The sequence below is a fragment of the Conger conger genome, chromosome 12 (assembly GCF_963514075.1).
Source record: "Conger conger chromosome 12, fConCon1.1, whole genome shotgun sequence".
In the NCBI taxonomy this organism is placed as follows: Eukaryota; Metazoa; Chordata; class Actinopteri; order Anguilliformes; family Congridae; genus Conger; species Conger conger.
Genome location: NC_083771.1, coordinates 2482501 through 2499748, shown reverse-complemented (window position 1 = coordinate 2499748; position 17248 = coordinate 2482501). Strand labels below are relative to the sequence as shown.

General features: G+C 55.7%; 7 non-coding genes and 3 pseudogenes across 7 annotated transcripts; all 10 read left to right on the top strand.

The window, feature by feature from the left end:
* The first annotated feature begins 392 nt into the window (after positions 1–392).
* On the top strand, positions 393–568 carry LOC133106385 (U2 spliceosomal RNA; annotated as a pseudogene).
* A 372-nt stretch (positions 569–940) lies between these two features.
* On the top strand, positions 941–1057 carry LOC133106016 (U5 spliceosomal RNA). The gene has a single exon (XR_009704196.1). It is a non-coding gene; the product is annotated as a U5 spliceosomal RNA (small nuclear RNA).
* Positions 1058–1489: 432 nt separating this feature from the next.
* LOC133106226 (U2 spliceosomal RNA) lies at positions 1490–1680 on the top strand. The gene has a single exon (XR_009704395.1). It is a non-coding gene; the product is annotated as a U2 spliceosomal RNA (small nuclear RNA).
* A 372-nt stretch (positions 1681–2052) lies between these two features.
* Positions 2053–2169, top strand: LOC133106015 (U5 spliceosomal RNA). Its single transcript, XR_009704195.1, has one exon. It is a non-coding gene; the product is annotated as a U5 spliceosomal RNA (small nuclear RNA).
* Positions 2170–2601: 432 nt separating this feature from the next.
* LOC133106294 (U2 spliceosomal RNA) lies at positions 2602–2792 on the top strand. The gene has a single exon (XR_009704461.1). It is a non-coding gene; the product is annotated as a U2 spliceosomal RNA (small nuclear RNA).
* A 7389-nt stretch (positions 2793–10181) lies between these two features.
* LOC133106577 (U2 spliceosomal RNA) lies at positions 10182–10316 on the top strand (annotated as a pseudogene).
* Positions 10317–15460: 5144 nt separating this feature from the next.
* On the top strand, positions 15461–15639 carry LOC133106418 (U2 spliceosomal RNA; annotated as a pseudogene).
* Positions 15640–15983: 344 nt separating this feature from the next.
* Positions 15984–16100, top strand: LOC133106014 (U5 spliceosomal RNA). Its single transcript, XR_009704194.1, has one exon. It is a non-coding gene; the product is annotated as a U5 spliceosomal RNA (small nuclear RNA).
* A 432-nt stretch (positions 16101–16532) lies between these two features.
* Positions 16533–16723, top strand: LOC133106225 (U2 spliceosomal RNA). The gene has a single exon (XR_009704394.1). It is a non-coding gene; the product is annotated as a U2 spliceosomal RNA (small nuclear RNA).
* A 344-nt stretch (positions 16724–17067) lies between these two features.
* LOC133106011 (U5 spliceosomal RNA) lies at positions 17068–17184 on the top strand. The gene has a single exon (XR_009704192.1). It is a non-coding gene; the product is annotated as a U5 spliceosomal RNA (small nuclear RNA).
* Positions 17185–17248: the final 64 nt, after the last annotated feature.

The following is a 17248-nucleotide window of genomic DNA, read 5'->3' as shown; positions in this document are numbered from 1 at the left end:
GGAAAAAGAGGGGGTCATGAGGGCGGCTGGGGTGGAGAGCCTGGAAGATGAGGGGAGGGAGGTTTTCAGCCTCCTAGTGAGCTTGGGGAAACTGGCCCTGTGGGACAGCAGGAATAAAAAGATGCTGAATCCCTCAGATGGCATGACAGGAGTGCAGTGTGTCAAGGGGTGGGAGAGAAGGGTGGAGATGGAGATGAGGGTGTGCGCCCGGGGAGGGGGAAAAAAAAGGGGTGAGAAGATATGGGGAAAGGTGAAGAACGCCTTGAGCCTGTAAAGAGGCAAAAGTGTAAATAGTGTATATAAAAGTGTAAATAATGAACGTATATGTATTGTCTGGGGGGTATACTGTTGGCGTTATGTGTATGTAATGTAAATAAAATGTAATTTGTAAAATAAAAGTTTCTTAAACAAAAAATCTGTTCTTATCAGTTTAATATCTGATACGTCCCCTATCAGGGGACTATATATTAAACGGATTTTTGGCACAGGGAGTCGGAGAAGGAGCTTGCTCCGTCCGCTTCAAGCATCGACCCGTTATTGCAGTGCGTTCGGGAACGGTGCGCCTCTCCAAGTTTTGTGCAAAAAAAGGTTGTGTTTTGTTGTCCTTTACTAGGTGGGTGGGTTGCCCTGTTCTTCCCCCTGTTTGTTTGTTTGTTTGTTTGTTTGTTTGTTTGTTTTTTTTTGTATGTATGTAAATTGTGTTGTAAATAGGGTGAATATGTGCCCTTGTTGTAAGTGTGCTTGCCTCTGTTTTTTAGCAAAATGATGTAGTTTTCTGTGCGGGACGTAACTGTTTGTTGTCATTGCGCTGTCTCGCTTTTCCCACCTTCCCTCTCGGATTGTCTGTCTGTCCGGCCGGCTGGCGGCAGTGGCAACCCCGGGTCAGTGGGAGTGGCTGGGAAGGGGGCCGGAGGCGCCTGGTGCGCTGAAAGGTCACATTTCGCTCGGGTTTCTCTTCAGCACGCACAAATCTTTCGCCTTTTACTAAAGATTTCCGTGGAGAGGAACGCACCTGAGTTTGTGCTATTTTTGGATGCTCCGTCCACAGGGCGGGGCAACTTCGAACGGTTTAAGGACAGACGGCAATGTGCGACAGGTATGCGGGTTGCTTGCGAGTCGCCGACTTGCTCGTTTCTGGCTTATCGCCTGCTTGCCGCGTGCGATCGATGCCCCGCTCGCTAAATAGCTTTGGTCGCTGCCTAGAGAGCAGCTATTCGGTAAGTGACTCGGTAGTAAGTACGTCACAGCGTACTCGGTATGTGTCGAGTGTTTTTGGCGGCTGTGCCTGCCAGTGGAGGACAGTGGATCTTGGTGGGAGGAGCCAGCTGAGTCCGGTCGTTACGGTAGCTCGCCGACCGGCCAGTCAGTGCGTGCGCAGGGTTCTTGGGAAGGCGGGGAGGGGGGCCGGCCCCTGGGCCAGGTGGCGTCTGCCCCGAGCGCGGTCCGGGGCCACCGGGAGGGCGCCGTCGGCAGGGGCCCGTTTGCGGTTATCGCTTCTCGGCCTTTTGGCTAAGATCAAGTGTAGTATCTGTTCTTATCAGTTTAATATCTGATACGTCCCCTATCAGGGGACTATATATTAAACGGATTTTTGGCACAGGGAGTCGGAGAAGGAGCTTGCTCCGTCCGCTTCAAGCATCGACCCGTTATTGCAGTGCGTTCGGGAACGGTGCGCCTCTCCAAGTTTTGTGCAAAAAAAGGTTGTGTTTTGTTGTCCTTTACTAGGTGGGTGGGTTGCCCTGTTCTTCCCCCTGTTTGTTTGTTTGTTTGTTTGTTTGTTTGTTTGTTTTTTTTTGTATGTATGTAAATTGTGTTGTAAATAGGGTGAATATGTGCCCTTGTTGTAAGTGTGCTTGCCTCTGTTTTTTAGCAAAATGATGTAGTTTTCTGTGCGGGACGTAACTGTTTGTTGTCATTGCGCTGTCTCGCTTTTCCCACCTTCCCTCTCGGATTGTCTGTCTGTCCGGCCGGCTGGCGGCAGTGGCAACCCCGGGTCAGTGGGAGTGGCTGGGAAGGGGGCCGGAGGCGCCTGGTGCGCTGAAAGGTCACATTTCGCTCGGGTTTCTCTTCAGCACGCACAAATCTTTCGCCTTTTACTAAAGATTTCCGTGGAGAGGAACGCACCTGAGTTTGTGCTATTTTTGGATGCTCCGTCCACAGGGCGGGGCAACTTCGAACGGTTTAAGGACAGACGGCAATGTGCGACAGGTATGCGGGTTGCTTGCGAGTCGCCGACTTGCTCGTTTCTGGCTTATCGCCTGCTTGCCGCGTGCGATCGATGCCCCGCTCGCTAAATAGCTTTGGTCGCTGCCTAGAGAGCAGCTATTCGGTAAGTGACTCGGTAGTAAGTACGTCACAGCGTACTCGGTATGTGTCGAGTGTTTTTGGCGGCTGTGCCTGCCAGTGGAGGACAGTGGATCTTGGTGGGAGGAGCCAGCTGAGTCCGGTCGTTACGGTAGCTCGCCGACCGGCCAGTCAGTGCGTGCGCAGGGTTCTTGGGAAGGCGGGGAGGGGGGCCGGCCCCTGGGCCAGGTGGCGTCTGCCCCGAGCGCGGTCCGGGGCCACCGGGAGGGCGCCGTCGGCAGGGGCCCGTTTGCGGTTATCGCTTCTCGGCCTTTTGGCTAAGATCAAGTGTAGTATCTGTTCTTATCAGTTTAATATCTGATACGTCCCCTATCAGGGGACTATATATTAAACGGATTTTTGGCACAGGGAGTCGGAGAAGGAGCTTGCTCCGTCCGCTTCAAGCATTGACCCGTTATTGCAGTGCGTTCGGGAACGGTGCGCCTCTCCAAGTTTTGTGCAAAAAAAGGTTGTGTTTTGTTGTCCTTTACTAGGTGGGTGGGTTGCCCTGTTCTTCCCCCTGTTTGTTTGTTTGTTTGTTTGTTTGTTTGTTTTTTTTTGTATGTATGTAAATTGTGTTGTAAATAGGGTGAATATGTGCCCTTGTTGTAAGTGTGCTTGCCTCTGTTTTTTAGCAAAATGATGTAGTTTTCTGTGCGGGACGTAACTGTTTGTTGTCATTGCGCTGTCTCGCTTTTCCCACCTTCCCTCTCGGATTGTCTGTCTGTCCGGCCGGCTGGCGGCAGTGGCAACCCCGGGTCAGTGGGAGTGGCTGGGAAGGGGGCCGGAGGCGCCTGGTGCGCTGAAAGGTCACATTTCGCTCGGGTTTCTCTTCAGCACGAATTAACCTGTTGCCTACCACTGGCTTGCTAGTGGTAGACAAGGGGTTTTCGGCTGTTCTCGAGAGGCTTCTCAGAGCTTGTGTCCCTTCTTTCTCTCCTTTTTCCTCCCTTTCTTGGCTCCTTCGCCCCTCTCTTTTTTCCACCTGGTTTTTCCTCCTAACCTGACGGACTGCGAGTTCCGTTCCCAGTACGTGGCTTGACCGCGGCTGGTGCGGGCTCGCAGTTCACGGACCACCCCCGGAACAGCTGTACCTGGAGCGAGGAGAGAGTACCAGTGGCTTGACCGCGGCCCTCTCTGACCTCCAGGTACCCCAGGGCCTGTTGGGAGGAACCAACCAGGTGGCTGGAGAGAAGGAGCGAGGGAGCTGATCCAGGAACTGCGGAGGGAGCTGCCGTTGCCAGAGCCTGCCACCAGAGGGAGCCGGACCCGGAGGAGCCTCGAGGATCCAGAGAGCCAGCCAAGAAGCCCGGGACTCCACCACCTTTTCCTGGTCTGAGGCGGCGACGAGGATCCTCGAGAGCCAGCCAGCGGAGGCAGAGACTCGCCTGGAGGCCACCCTGCCAGAAGACTCCCGCCATCCGGAGGACGAGCTCCACTGCTGCAGAACGCTTTTCTGCCGGAAGCCAGAGGCGAGTACAAGAGCTGCCCGGAGAGAACGCCCGGAAGGGCTGCTCTCCGGGCCTGTACCAGCCTTGCTGGGCCTTCGCCGGTTGCTCTCTCTGCCTCTGGTTTTTCAGGCCCTGCAGCAGATCCAGCGGAACCCCTCCGGAGGACGAGGCGTGCGGAGCAGGCAGAAAGGGGGATCCGTGGACCTCCCCCCAGAAGACGGCGGCGCCCTTTGGATCCGGACCTGCTTGCTGTGTACCGGACCAACGCTTGGCGCCCCCCCACCGGAAGGGAGGTTCACTAGCGGCAGGGGAGCTGAACCATCGGCCCCCCTTGCATGTTCGGTCCCCCTGGGACAGGCCATCAACCTCAGGCGTTTCTCGTTTCTCTGCCCACAGCTGGACTCCGGCCCCCAGCAGGAATGGCGACGGCGGCTCAGCCAGGTGTGCGGCGCCACAATGCCGTCCGGCTAACCCTCCTGAACAGCGGAGAGGGGGGCAGCAGCGACAGGGTAGGCCCCCTGGTGGAGCACGGGGTGAATGGCGCAGCTGTGGAGGGCGCCACCGAGCCAGCGTCCACTAGGGGGGGAACCAATGCTGCTGCCCCAACAGCCAACAGCCAGAGGAGAGTGACAGGTATGACCCGCCTGGAGTTTAGCCGGGCAGTGCTTCAGCGAGCCATGGGCTTCGTGCCAGGCGACCTGAACTGCCTGGTGAAGGTTCCAGGTAACGCTGACATTTTTGAAATTAGCTTTAAAAACGCTAATGTCCTGGAGAGGTTCTGGAACCTCTATAGAGAGGGGAAGGACAGGTCTCCCCTTAACAACTTTCAAGTTGAGCCCCTGTCCGACACGGAAAGCAAAGTGGTCACTGTGCAGTTTTTTAATGAAACTGTACAGGACCACGATGTGAGTACGTGGTTGGGCAGGTATGGCCAAGTTAAATCTGAAGCCAGGAGGGTCCTGGATGAGGATGGAGTCTGGACCGGGGCCAGGAAATGGCTGGTCCAGCTCAAGCCTGACCCCTCTGCAGTGGGGGGGGTATGTCACATCCCCAGCACCATCACGCTGGGGAGACACCGGGGCGTGGTGTTTTATTACGGCATGCCCAAGCTGTGCAGGAACTGTGGCGAGTTAGGTCACTTGGCCGCAGCCTGCACAGTGGTCAAGTGCAAGTCGTGTGGCGGCGAGCACGAGACCAGGGCGTGCCGTGATCCGAGGCCCTGTAATCTTTGCGGGGTGAGGGGGCATCTATTCCGGGATTGCCCCCTCTCGTACGCGAACAGGGCCCGGAGCACCGCGCCCCCACCACCGTCAATGACTGCCCCCCCTCCCCTACCCCACCCTACCCCCACACCACGCATTAGAGCACCCACTCCCCCCTTGCCCCAGCCTGACAGCCTAACCCCCACAACACAAACACTGCTAACCCTTCCCTGCAGCACAACACCGGCAACCCCCACCTCAACAGCATCCCCTGTTACCCAACCCTCTGTCATCACAGTAAAAGAGGAGCCTGACTCTGACACCCCCATTGTGGTGGAGGGGTCAGACTCCTCATCTGCAGAATCAGACTCAAATTCCATTACCCCGTGGCAAAAACCTAAACGGAAAGGGAAAAGAATTCGATCACCCACAACAGCTAAACCGCAAAATACACCCAGCCAGCCTCCAAACCCAGCAATAACACGCCAACCGATCAACGCCAAAAGACAAACAGTACAATCAAACAAAAAACCGGTACACAGTCCCAAACCTTTCGCCAGGCCCAATACCCTTCCCAAACCTCCCACCCATCCACCAAAATCAGTACATCACAAGGAAAACTTACAGAACATTGGCACACTTCACCCCCATTCCATCAGGGACCAGCCAGCCCCCGGTCCGGACTCTCAAAGGGAGGCGACAACATCCCCCTCCTCCCAGGCCCTCCTAGGCCCGGGGGGGAGGCCTGGGGCAAAAACAACCACCCCCACCTCTCCAGGACGGAACCTCCCAGGCAGTCAGGAGGGGAGACCCATGGGAGAACATGGTCAGGGGGTGAGTAGGCGCCACAATAACCCGGATACAATTTTCAACACAATAAATCAAATTTGTCAGAATATGGCTAACAGCCATACTGGATCACCAGACACCCAAAAACAATAAAATATCATGGCATACAACTTTACACTTACCACACTTAACACCCGCAGTATCAGACACCCCGATAAACGCACCACCGTTTTCTCCATTCTGTCACAGATCCCCTCAGACGTCGTCCTGCTCCAGGAATGTGGGATTCCGTTTCGGGAGTGGGATGGCGTTCTGGGGGAGGAATGGAGAATGGGAGACTCTCTCTGGTCTGGCTCAAACATCGCCAGAGCTGATGGGGTCGGCACGTTGATGAAAAATCCCTATGCTAAAATAACAGCACACAGCATTGTGGAGAGTGGGCGAATCCTCGTCACCGATCTCGAGGTCGGGGGTTCCCCACTCAGGGTCATCAACGTGTACGGTCCCACCAGCGTGGCCGAGAGAGTCTCCCTATTCACTAAACTACCACCACTGTTACACTGCACGATGCCCGTCGTCGTAGGGGGAGACTTCAACTGTGTTTTAAGAGATGAAGACCGCAGCAAACCAAGGCCGGATCGCTCCGGCACCCTGCTGCGGTCCCTCATCGAGGATTTCTCCCTCTGCGACGCCGGGGGCGCCTCTCCTCCCCAACACACTTTTGTGAGTTCCTCTGGCTCCTCCTCATCCAGAATTGACATGTTTCTGCTCTCCCCAGGCCTGAGGGTGCACAGCTATTCCACCAAGGCGGTGCACTTCTCGGACCACCACATGGTAACCGTGTCCCTGGTCTGGGAGAAATCTATAACCGTGGGTAAGGGGCTCTGGCGGATGAATATCAGCCATCTCCAAGACCCCCAGGTGCGTCTCTCCTTCTCGAGAAGATACCTGGAGTGGGTGAGTCTGAAACATCTCTTTGACTCCCCGGTGGAGTGGTGGGAGATGGTGAAGGAGCGAGTGCGGGGCTACTTCCGGGCAGTCGGGCGGAGGAAGGCGAAGGAAGGGAGGGCAGTTTTTGAACGCCACAATGCTGCCCTCCAAAGACTAAGCCTCCTCCAGTCCCGAGGCCTGGATGTTGGCAGCGAAATCGCACAAGCTCGGCAGAGCCTCACCACCCTCTACCGGGAAGAGCGGAAGAAACAGACCTTCCGCTCCAAACTCCAGGGCCTCCAGGAGGATGAGAAGTGCACGCGGTTCTTCTTCCGCAGGGCACGAACCAAGACGAATAACATCTTGTCTCTCTATAACAGCAGAGGTGTGGTGGTGTCTGAAGAGGCGGAGGTCCGGGAGGTGGCCAGGGAGTTCTACGAGGGCCTTTACAGCGAGAGGCCCTCAGACGGGGCTCTCATGGACACCTTCCTGGGCTGCCTGGACAGACGCCTGGGAGATGAGCAGATGGAGGCGGAGTTGAGCACTGAGGAGCTCACCAGGGCCGTGCACTCCCTGAATACACACAAAGCTCCGGGCCCTGACGGAATCCCAGCTGAGTTTTACCAGGCTCACTGGGATCTCCTGAAGGGGGACGTGGCGGAAGTGTTCAGGGCTGCGTACAGGGAGGGGCGGCTAGGCGCCTCACTGAGACAGAGCTCAGTAGCTCTTGTCCCAAAGAAGGGGGACCTGAAGGACCTCCGCAACTGGCGGCCGATCAACCTCCTCTCAGTCGATTACAAGATCATGGCGAAGGCGCTGATGGGGAGGTTCCAAGGCCTGATAACATCGGTGATCGGACCGGACCAGACCTGCAGTGTGCAGGGGAGGTCCATAAATGACAACCTGCTCCTCGCGAGGGATCTAATCATCCACTCCGGGGAGCGGAGGTCCCCCTTGTGCCTTCTCAGTCTCGATCAAGAGAAGGCATTTGACCGGGTGAGTCATGTGTGCTTGGAGAGAGTGCTAGAGAAAATGAACATTCCTGGCCCCCTCCTGCGCTGGACAAAAATCTGTCTGACAGACATAACGGGCAGAGTGGTTGTCAATCGACAGCCCTCTGCCCCGTTTGATGTCAGGTCTGGCGTCAGGCAGGGGTGCCCTCTAGCATCTCTCCTGTACGTCATCTACCTGGAACCGTTCCTCCAGGCCATTAGGGCCAATCCAGGGGTGGTGGGCTATCCACTCCCTGGAGCGGGGGGGGAACGGCTAAAGGTGATGGCGTACATGGACGACATTGCCATCGTCGCCACAGACAGTCGTTCTATCGCTTGTGCCACCAAGGTGTTGGACGACTTCTGTGTGGCCACTGGCGCCCTGGTCAACAGGGACAAGAGTGAACTGTTTCTGTCTCCACATTGGAGTGAGGAGCTGACCGTTTCCTTCCCTGTGCGTAGGAATACCATCAAGCTCCTGGGGGTGACCTTCCAGGCTGACGGAGGAGGGAGAACCAGCTGGGAGGAAGCCCTCCGCCACGTCCAAAATAAAATCAGGAGCTGGAGTGCACGGCCCTTGACCATGGCGGGTAAGATCCTCGTCCTGAAGGCAATTGTCCTACCCATTCTGCTCTATGTGGGGAGGGTGTTTCCCCCAGACAAAGCCACCGGGAAGCTAATTACCCGGATGGCTTTCCGCTTTGTCTGGGGGAGCACCATGGAAAAACTTAAACGCGTCACCCTCCTCAAAGAGGAGCGGAATGGGGGGCGGGGGGTCCCAGACATTGTGAACATCATCATGGTGCAGGGTCTGGCCACCCTTGTCCAGAATGCAGGGAAGGTGGGTAAGGCCTCTGGTACCTTTGCCAGGTACTATGCCACCCCCTTCCTCAGAGCAATGGGCTTGGGTGTGCTGGACCTCACCATACCCTATAGCTGGGACCCCCCCTATGTCTATCGAGCCCTGAAGGACTTTGCCTACAGGACGGGTCTGCCCAGGGCTGGCCTAACCTCGTGGAGCTATAAAATGATTATGGCTCATTTAAGATCTGGAGAAATTGTAACGCTCCCGAGGGGGGGGCCAGACCTGGACCCGCAAGTCATCTGGGCAAATGTAACACACAAATGTCTTACAAACAAACAAAAAGACATTGCCTGGATGACAGCCCATAGGTGTCTCCCCACACGAACGTTTATGTACCGCCGGCACTTAGCCCTCACCGAGCGCTGCCCCCACGGATGCACTGACTCAGAACATATCCACCACCTGTTCTGGGAGTGCTCCGTGGCCAGGCGGGTCTGGGGCCTTGTTTGTTCCTCTGTCTCCCTAAGCAGGTTCCTGCCAAGATCCTCCCTGATGGCTGAGGGCGTCCTCTACGGTCCGCCGGGGGGATGCAAGTCCACCGTGCTCCAGCGTCAGTGGAGGATCATCAACATCGTGAAGCAGGTCCTGTGGGAGACGAGGAACATCAAGGTCTACCAGAAAACAGCTGTAGACCTGGTCACTCTCCGGAGGAGGATTCAAAACCTCCTCCAGGACGGCATTCTGGTGGACATGCACACGAACAAGAACCTGGCGAGAGAGAAGTGGGGGGTGGACCATTGGAAAGAATTCATCATCTAGTCCACCCCCCCCCCCAAGGGACACAGAAGCCTCTCGGGACAGCAAACCTGAGCGAAATGGACTTTCTTTTTTTCCTCATTGCTTTGTCTTTTAACTCACTTTTGTTTTCTTTGAATTACATAGTGATTTTTTTGGATATTCTGTGTTTTTGTGAATATTTTTTTGAATCACTTTTTTGAAAATTTGTTATTCATTTATTCTGATGTCTCTGGTCCTTATGGTTTAAGTGTGTGTAAAAAAAAAAAAAAAAAAATTTTTTTTTGTTTGTGTTATTGAGTGTGTTTTAAAAAAGGAAAAATTTAAAATTGTTAAGAAATTTAAAAAAACCAATAAAACTACCTTTTACTAAAGATTTCCGTGGAGAGGAACGCACCTGAGTTTGTGCTATTTTTGGATGCTCCGTCCACAGGGCGGGGCAACTTCGAACGGTTTAAGGACAGACGGCAATGTGCGACAGGTATGCGGGTTGCTTGCGAGTCGCCGACTTGCTCGTTTCTGGCTTATCGCCTGCTTGCCGCGTGCGATCGATGCCCCGCTCGCTAAATAGCTTTGGTCGCTGCCTAGAGAGCGGCTATTCAGTAAGTAACTCGGTAGTCAGTACGTAACAGCGTACTCGGTATGTGTCGAGTGTTTTTGGCGGCTGTGCCTGCCAGTGGAGGACAGTGGATCTTGGTGGGAGGAGCCAGCTGAGTCCGGTCGTTACGGTAGCTCGCCGACCGGCCAGTCAGTGCGTGCGCAGGGTTCTTGGGAAGGCGGGGAGGGGGGCCGGCCCCTGGGCCAGGTGGCGTCTGCCCCGAGCGCGGTCCGGGGCCACCGGGAGGGCGCCGTCGGCAGGGGCCAGTTTGCGGTTATCGCTTCTCGGCCTTTTGGCTAAGATCAAGTGTAGTATCTGTTCTTATCAAACGGAGACAACTTTCGCGATTCAGTGATTGTGCGTGTGGGACCATGGATGCTCCAGGACCGGAGATGGCAGGAGGAACCCTACGGAGGAGGAATACAATTCGGCTGCAGGTTGCAATGGAGGAGAGACGGAAGGTGGATTTGCAGTTCGTTGTAGTAAGGCTTTTTAAAGATTTTTTCAATGTGGGAGTGGAGCGCATGTATTGTGTGCAGGACTACCCGAGTAGGGGGTTGTTTGATGTGACGCTGGACAGTGAGGGCCTGTGTCTTGAAGTTTTTGAGGCCTACAAGGAGAGGAAGGAGGCTGAAGTACTAAAGGGGATTAGCATGGAGCCCCTTTTTTCAAGTGACGTGAAGCTGGTTACCCTGCTTACTTATAACCCGTTTGTGACGGCGAGGGAGGTGGAGGTGTTTTTGGGAAGATATTGCACCGTGTTGAGGCCGGAGGTGAGGATGCGGAATCGGTTTGGGGTGTGGAACGGGAAGAGGCAGGTCCTGGTGAGGCTCAGGCCAGAAGAGAAAGCGGTGGGCGGTGTGAGGCATCTGCCTGCAGTATTTTCCATCGGGCCGGATAAAGGTTTTCTAACCTATTCCGGCCTACCTACATACTGCAGGAGGTGCCTCAAGTATGGACACATGGCAAAAGACTGCAGTTTCTTCGTGTGTTTGGCATGTGGGGAGGAAGGCCATGCGGCACGCGAGTGCCCGGCAGGAAGGAAGTGCCATCTGTGCGGGAGTGGGGAACACCTGATCCGGGACTGCCCGGCCCGGAGGCGCTCCTACGCCGAGGCAGCAGGAGGACAGCCGGCTCCCCCTGGTGGTGGGGAGGAGGAAGCGCAGGGGGAGGGGCAGCAGAGCCAGGCAGAGGAGCGGGGACGTGAGCAGGGCAGTGCTGCTTCGGCCGATGCAGCGCCTCCTGGAGGAGAGGAGGAGGAGACGCAGGCACCTGGAAGCGAGCCAGCTGGGGAACAACAGTCGGCGGAGGCGGCGCAGGGCTCAGGGGCAGCTCCTGCAGCAGAGGGGGTGGTGGAGGAGTCGGAGCTAGAGGCCTCAGCTTCGTCGGTGCCTTCATCTGGGGAGGTGCCCCCCACCCCGCACCCTCAGGGCAGGAGGGGAGAGGCGAAGGCAGGCAGGGCAGTGCCAGCCTCTGGTGGAGCAGAGGTGGGGCGGAAGGCAGAGGCAGCAGAAGAGGCGCCCCCAGAGGGAGCTTCTGCGGCGGTGCGCGCGGGGGCAGCTGGCGGTGAGGAAGGAGGCCTGGAGGGGGGGGTGAAGCGTAGCCGCACCCCCACTTGGGCGGAGGCGACGGAGGAGCTGGCAGTAGCGAGCACCAGCGGGGAGAGCGGGTCTCCAGGGCTGGGGGAAAAGAAAAAGAAGAAGAAGAAGAAGGTCAGGCTGGGCGTGGCCAGGGGGGACTTTCACTCGGACTCTGAGGACTCCCTAGGCAGGTCGAGCGGTGAGAGCCGGGTGAGGGACATGGCTTCCCCACTGTCCGAGTGTGGGTATGACGGGGGGATGGTCCAACTGAGGCCCCCGAATGAGGTACCCTTTTTGGAGTATGAGGAGGAAGGGGGAGGGAGGTTTGGGGGGTTCAGCCTGTGATGGTGGGGTTTTAGTTTCTGTTTTGTTTGTGTCATGGCACAATATCTCAGAACAATGACGTGTAATGTGAGGGGGTTGTTAAGTGGGGAAAAGAGGAGGGGAGTTTTTCATTTTTTGTCTGCGCAGAGTTTTACGTTTTGTTTTTTGCAGGAGGTGCATCTGAGGTCCAGTGAGGACTCTCGGAAATTTACTTTGGAATGGAAGAAGGGGTTTTCTTTTTGGAGTGTGGGTGGGGCCCATTCCTCGGGGGTGGGAATTTTGGTTAGAGGGAGGGAAATAAAAATTGTGAATGTGTTCTCGTGGGTGCAGGGGCGGGTTCTTGTGGTGGATGGGGATTGGAGGGGCATAAAGTTGAGGATGGTAAGCGTTTATGCGCCAGCCATGATACAAAGGAGAAAGGAGTTTTTTGTATCTTTGGAGCAGGTATGTGCCACAAGTAGGTTTGTAGTGATGGGGGGGGACTTTAATGTCTCCCTTGAATCACCTGATTGGTCGGTGGCACACCTGAAAGGTGTGTTAGGGAGGTTCTCCCTGAAAGATGGGTTTAGGGAGGTGTGGCCAAAGGACCCAGGGCTTACCTGGGGGAACAGCAGGGGGGCCAAGTCCCGTCTCGATTTTGTTTTTGTTCCGGGGGGGCAGAGGGTGAAGGCGGCCGAGGTGATCCCCCTTTATTTTTCGGACCACAGTGGGGTGGTGGTGACAGTGGGGTGGGATGCGCCAGCCTTTGGGAGAGGGTGCTGGCGCATGAATACTCAGGTTTTAGAGGAGGAGGCCTTTTGCGTGCGCTTCAGGGAAGCGTACGCAGGGTGGGCAAAGCTGAAGCCTTTTTTTAGCTCGGCGGTGGAATGGTGGGAGGTGACGAAGGCCCGAATCAAGGCTTTTGTCATCACGTACTGCCGGGGGAAAAAAAGGAGGGAGCAGAGGTACTCCCTTAGGCTGCAGAGAGAGCTGGAGGGGCTCTACGTGAGATGGAACAACGGGGGGGAGTTTGACGAGGGGAGGTGGGAGGCCTTAAAGGCAGAGCTTAAGAGCATGCATGAGGACAAGGCACGCTCCCTGGCTTTTAGGAGCCAAGGAGAGAAATACGAGGAGGATGAGACCTGCTCCTCGTATTTCTTCCAGAGGGTGAGGGCGATGAGGGCAAAGAGGGTGATGGAAGGGCTGAGGGGGGAGGACGGGAGGGTGCATAGAGGAACGCAGGAGATGCTAAAGGTGGCCTCCTGCTACTACTCGCTCCTCTTCGGGGAAAGGGAGGTGGACAGGAGTGCCTCCGAGCGTTTTCTGGGCTTGGTGGAGGAGAGGGTGCCGGAGGGAGTGAGGGCAGTACTGGAGATGCCTTTCAGCTCGGAGGAGCTGAAAAAGGCACTCTCCGGGATGAAGGGAGGGAAGGTCCCGGGGAAGGATGGGCTTCCCAAGGAATTTTATTTTAAATTCTGGGAGCTGGTGGGCCGGGATTTTTTAGAGGTCGTTCGGGAGATCCACGAGAGGGGGGAGCTCGCCCCTTCGATGAAGGAGGGAGTGGTGGCCTTGCTCTATAAGAAGGGCGATGAGCTTGATCTGAACAACTGGCGCCCGATAACACTTCTGGGCGTCGACTATAAGCTCATCGCCCGGGCACTGGCGGGCAGGCTGAGGTTGGCCATGCCATTCCTGGTGGGGGAGGATCAGACCTGTGGGGTGGAGGGCAGGTCCGTAGCATGGAACCTCCAGCTCACGAGGGACGTTTTTTGTTGGGTGGAGGAGAGGAACCTACCGTTGATTTTTGTTTCTCTAGACATGGAGAAGGCTTTCGACAGGGTCAGCCATGAGTTTTTGTTTGGGGTTTTGGCGCGCTTGGGCTTTGGGGTGGGGTTTTTGAGGTGGCTGCAGCTCCTGTATAAAGGGGTAGGGAGTAGGGTAGGGGTCAACGGGTTTTTGGGGGAGATGGTGGGGCAGAAGGGGGGGGTAAGGCAGGGTTGCCCTTTGTCACCGCTCCTCTTCGTGCTTTACATAGAGCCGATGGCCGAGGCAGTGCGGAGGGACGGAGGGATAAGAGGGGTCCCAATGCCAGGAGCAGGGGGGGAGAGCGTGAAGGCAGGGCTGTACGCAGACGATGTCTGTCTGTTTTTGGAGGGGGACGGGAGTGTGCGGAGGGCAATGGAGGTGGTGGGGGACTTTGCCAGGGGGGCGGGGGCTTCGGTTAACCTGGCAAAGTCCACCATGAAGTATTTAGGGGCGTGGAAGGGTAGAAGGGATGGACAGTGTGGGCTGCAGGTAAGTATAGGGCCAGTGAGGGTCCTGGGGGTAGAGTTTGGAGAGGGAGACAGGCGGGACGCAGTGAGGAACTGGGAGAAGAGGGTGGCGGGTGTGAAGACCAAGTTAGGCCTCTGGTCAACACGCCGGCTCACACTGTCCGGGAGGGTGTTAGCGGTAAAGGCCGACATTTTTCCGTTTTTAGTTTATTTGTCGTATGTTTTTCCTTTGCCCGTGCGGCTTAAGAGGGAGCTGGTGCGGGCGGTGTTCAAGTTTTTGTGGGGGGGGGGTTACGAGTATATAAGGAGAGAGGTAATGTATATGGCGGTGGAGGAGGGAGGGAGGGATGTGTTACATGTTCCGCTTAAGTTAGATGTGTTGTTTTTTTGTAATTTGTGTGTTTCCTTGGTTTCCCCGGTTTGTCATAAGTTTCAGTATTTTGTTCGTTTTTGGTTTTCGTCCTGTGTGCGGTTTCTGGTGGGGTGGGACAACAGGGTGCCGAGGGGGCAGGTGGCCCCTGCTCATTATGCGCAGGTGGGGCGCTGGGCCAAGAGGCACAAGGAGTGTGCAGACAAGGGGCTGGTGCTGCAGCACAGGGCCCTGTACAAGGCCTTAAAGGCTCGGCTGAGGCCTGTGGGGGGGACAGGAGTGCCGGTGGGGCGGGAGGTCTGGGCGGCGATCCAGCCAAAGGGCCTGGAGAACCGCCTAAGGGACCTGAACTGGCTGGTGGCCTATGGGAGGCTGCCAGTGAGGGACGTCCTGTACCGGCACGGGCTGACTCAGAACAGGTTCTGTCCCAGGGAGGGCTGTGGGAGGGAGGAAGAGACCGTGGCCCATGTCTTCTGGGGCTGCCCCTTTGCCCAGGAGGTGTGGCAGCTGATGGGGAGGAGGTACAGGAGGGTAAGGGGGGTGACACGGGAGGGAGTGTTTTTTGGAGAGGGGTTGGGGAGGGAGAAGGGGAGGGCCAGGTTTCAGACACTGCTGCTGCTGAGCCTGGCGAAGCAGAAGCTGTGGGGGGCTCGGGGGGAGAGGGGGGCGGTGAAGACGGGGTGGACAGGGAGGGGGGTGGTGCGGATGGTGGAGGCGGAGGTGGAGCGGCGCTTCGGATGGGAGGTGCTGAGCTGGGGATTCCACGCTGCATGGGAGCGATGGAAGGGGGTGATATAAGGGTTTTTGAGGGGTTTGGTTGTGGTTCTGCTTTTGTTTTCTGTTCTTGGTTGTGTTGCTGGTTTCTGTTCTGTTTTTGTATGTATTGAAATGTGTTTGTACAGTGGGAATGTGTTGGGACTTTAGGGGAGGGGGTGGTTTTGAGGTTACTTTTGTCAAGACGATGTGATTTGGGTTTTGTTGTTCAGTGTTGTAAGGGAATGTGATGTGTAATGTGTTTGGTGCGGACCAATAAATTAATTTAAATACAAAAAAAATCTGTTCTTATCAGTTTAATATCTGATACGTCCCCTATCAGGGGACTATATATTAAACGGATTTTTGGCACAGGGAGTCGGAGAAGGAGCTTGCTCCGTCCGCTTCAAGCATCGACCCGTTATTGCAGTGCGTTCGGGAACGGTGCGCCTCTCCAAGTTTTGTGCAAAAAAAGGTTGTGTTTTGTTGCCCTGTTCTTCCCCCTTTTTGTTTGTTTGTTTGTTTGTTTGTTTGTTTGTTTATTTTGTATGTATGTAAATTGTGTTGTAAATAGGGTGAATATGTGCCCTTGTTGTAAGTGTGCTTGCCTCTGTTTTTTAGCAAAATGATGTAGTTTTCTGTGCGGGACGTAACTGTTTGTTGTCATTGCGCTGTCTCGCTTTTCCCACCTTCCCTCTCGGATTGTCTGTCCGGCCGGCTGGCGGCAGTGGCAACCCCGGGTCAGTGGGAGTGGCTGGGAAGGGGGCCGGAGGCGCCTGGTGCGCTGAAAGGTCACATTTCGCTCGGGTTTCTCTTCAGCACGCACAAATCTTTCGCCTTTTACTAAAGATTTCCGTGGAGAGGAACGCACCTGAGTTTGTGCTATTTTTGGATGCTCCGTCCACAGGGCGGGGCAACTTCGAACGGTTTAAGGACAGACGGCAATGTGCGACAGGTATGCGGGTTGCTTGCGAGTCGCCGACTTGCTCGTTTCTGGCTTATCGCCTGCTTGCCGCGTGCGATCGATGCCCCGCTCGCTAAATAGCTTTGGTCGCTGCCTAGAGAGCGGCTATTCAGTAAGTAACTCGGTAGTCAGTACGTAACAGCGTACTCGGTATGTGTCGAGTGTTTTTGGCGGCTGTGCCTGCCAGTGGAGGACAGTGGATCTTGGTGGGAGGAGCCAGCTGAGTCCGGTCGTTACGGTAGCTCGCCGACCGGCCAGTCAGTGCGTGCGCAGGGTTCTTGGGAAGGCGGGGAGGGGGGCCGGCCCCTGGGCCAGGTGGCGTCTGCCCCGAGCGCGGTCCGGGGCCACCGGGAGGGCGCCGTCGGCAGGGGCCAGTTTGCGGTTATCGCTTCTCGGCCTTTTGGCTAAGATCAAGTGTAGTATCTGTTCTTATCAGTTTAATATCTGATACGTCCCCTATCAGGGGACTATATATTAAACGGATTTTTGGCACAGGGAGTCGGAGAAGGAGCTTGCTCCGTCCGCTTCAAGCATCGACCCGTTATTGCAGTGCGTTCGGGAACGGTGCGCCTCTCCAAGTTTTGTGCAAAAAAAGGTTGTGTTTTGTTGCCCTGTTCTTCCCCCTTTTTGTTTGTTTGTTTGTTTGTTTGTTTGTTTGTTTATTTTGTATGTATGTAAATTGTGTTGTAAATAGGGTGAATATGTGCCCTTGTTGTAAGTGTGCTTGCCTCTGTTTTTTAGCAAAATGATGTAGTTTTCTGTGCGGGACGTAACTGTTTGTTGTCATTGCGCTGTCTCGCTTTTCCCACCTTCCCTCTCGGATTGTCTGTCCGGCCGGCTGGCGGCAGTGGCAACCCCGGGTCAGTGGGAGTGGCTGGGAAGGGGGCCGGAGGCGCCTGGTGCGCTGAAAGGTCACATTTCGCTCGGGTTTCTCTTCAGCACGCACAAATCTTTCGCCTTTTACTAAAGATTTCCGTGGAGAGGAACGCACCTGAGTTTGTGCTATTTTTGGATGCTCCGTCCACAGGGCGGGGCAACTTCGAACGGTTTAAGGACAGACGGCAATGTGCGACAGGTATGCGGGTTGCTTGCGAGTCGCC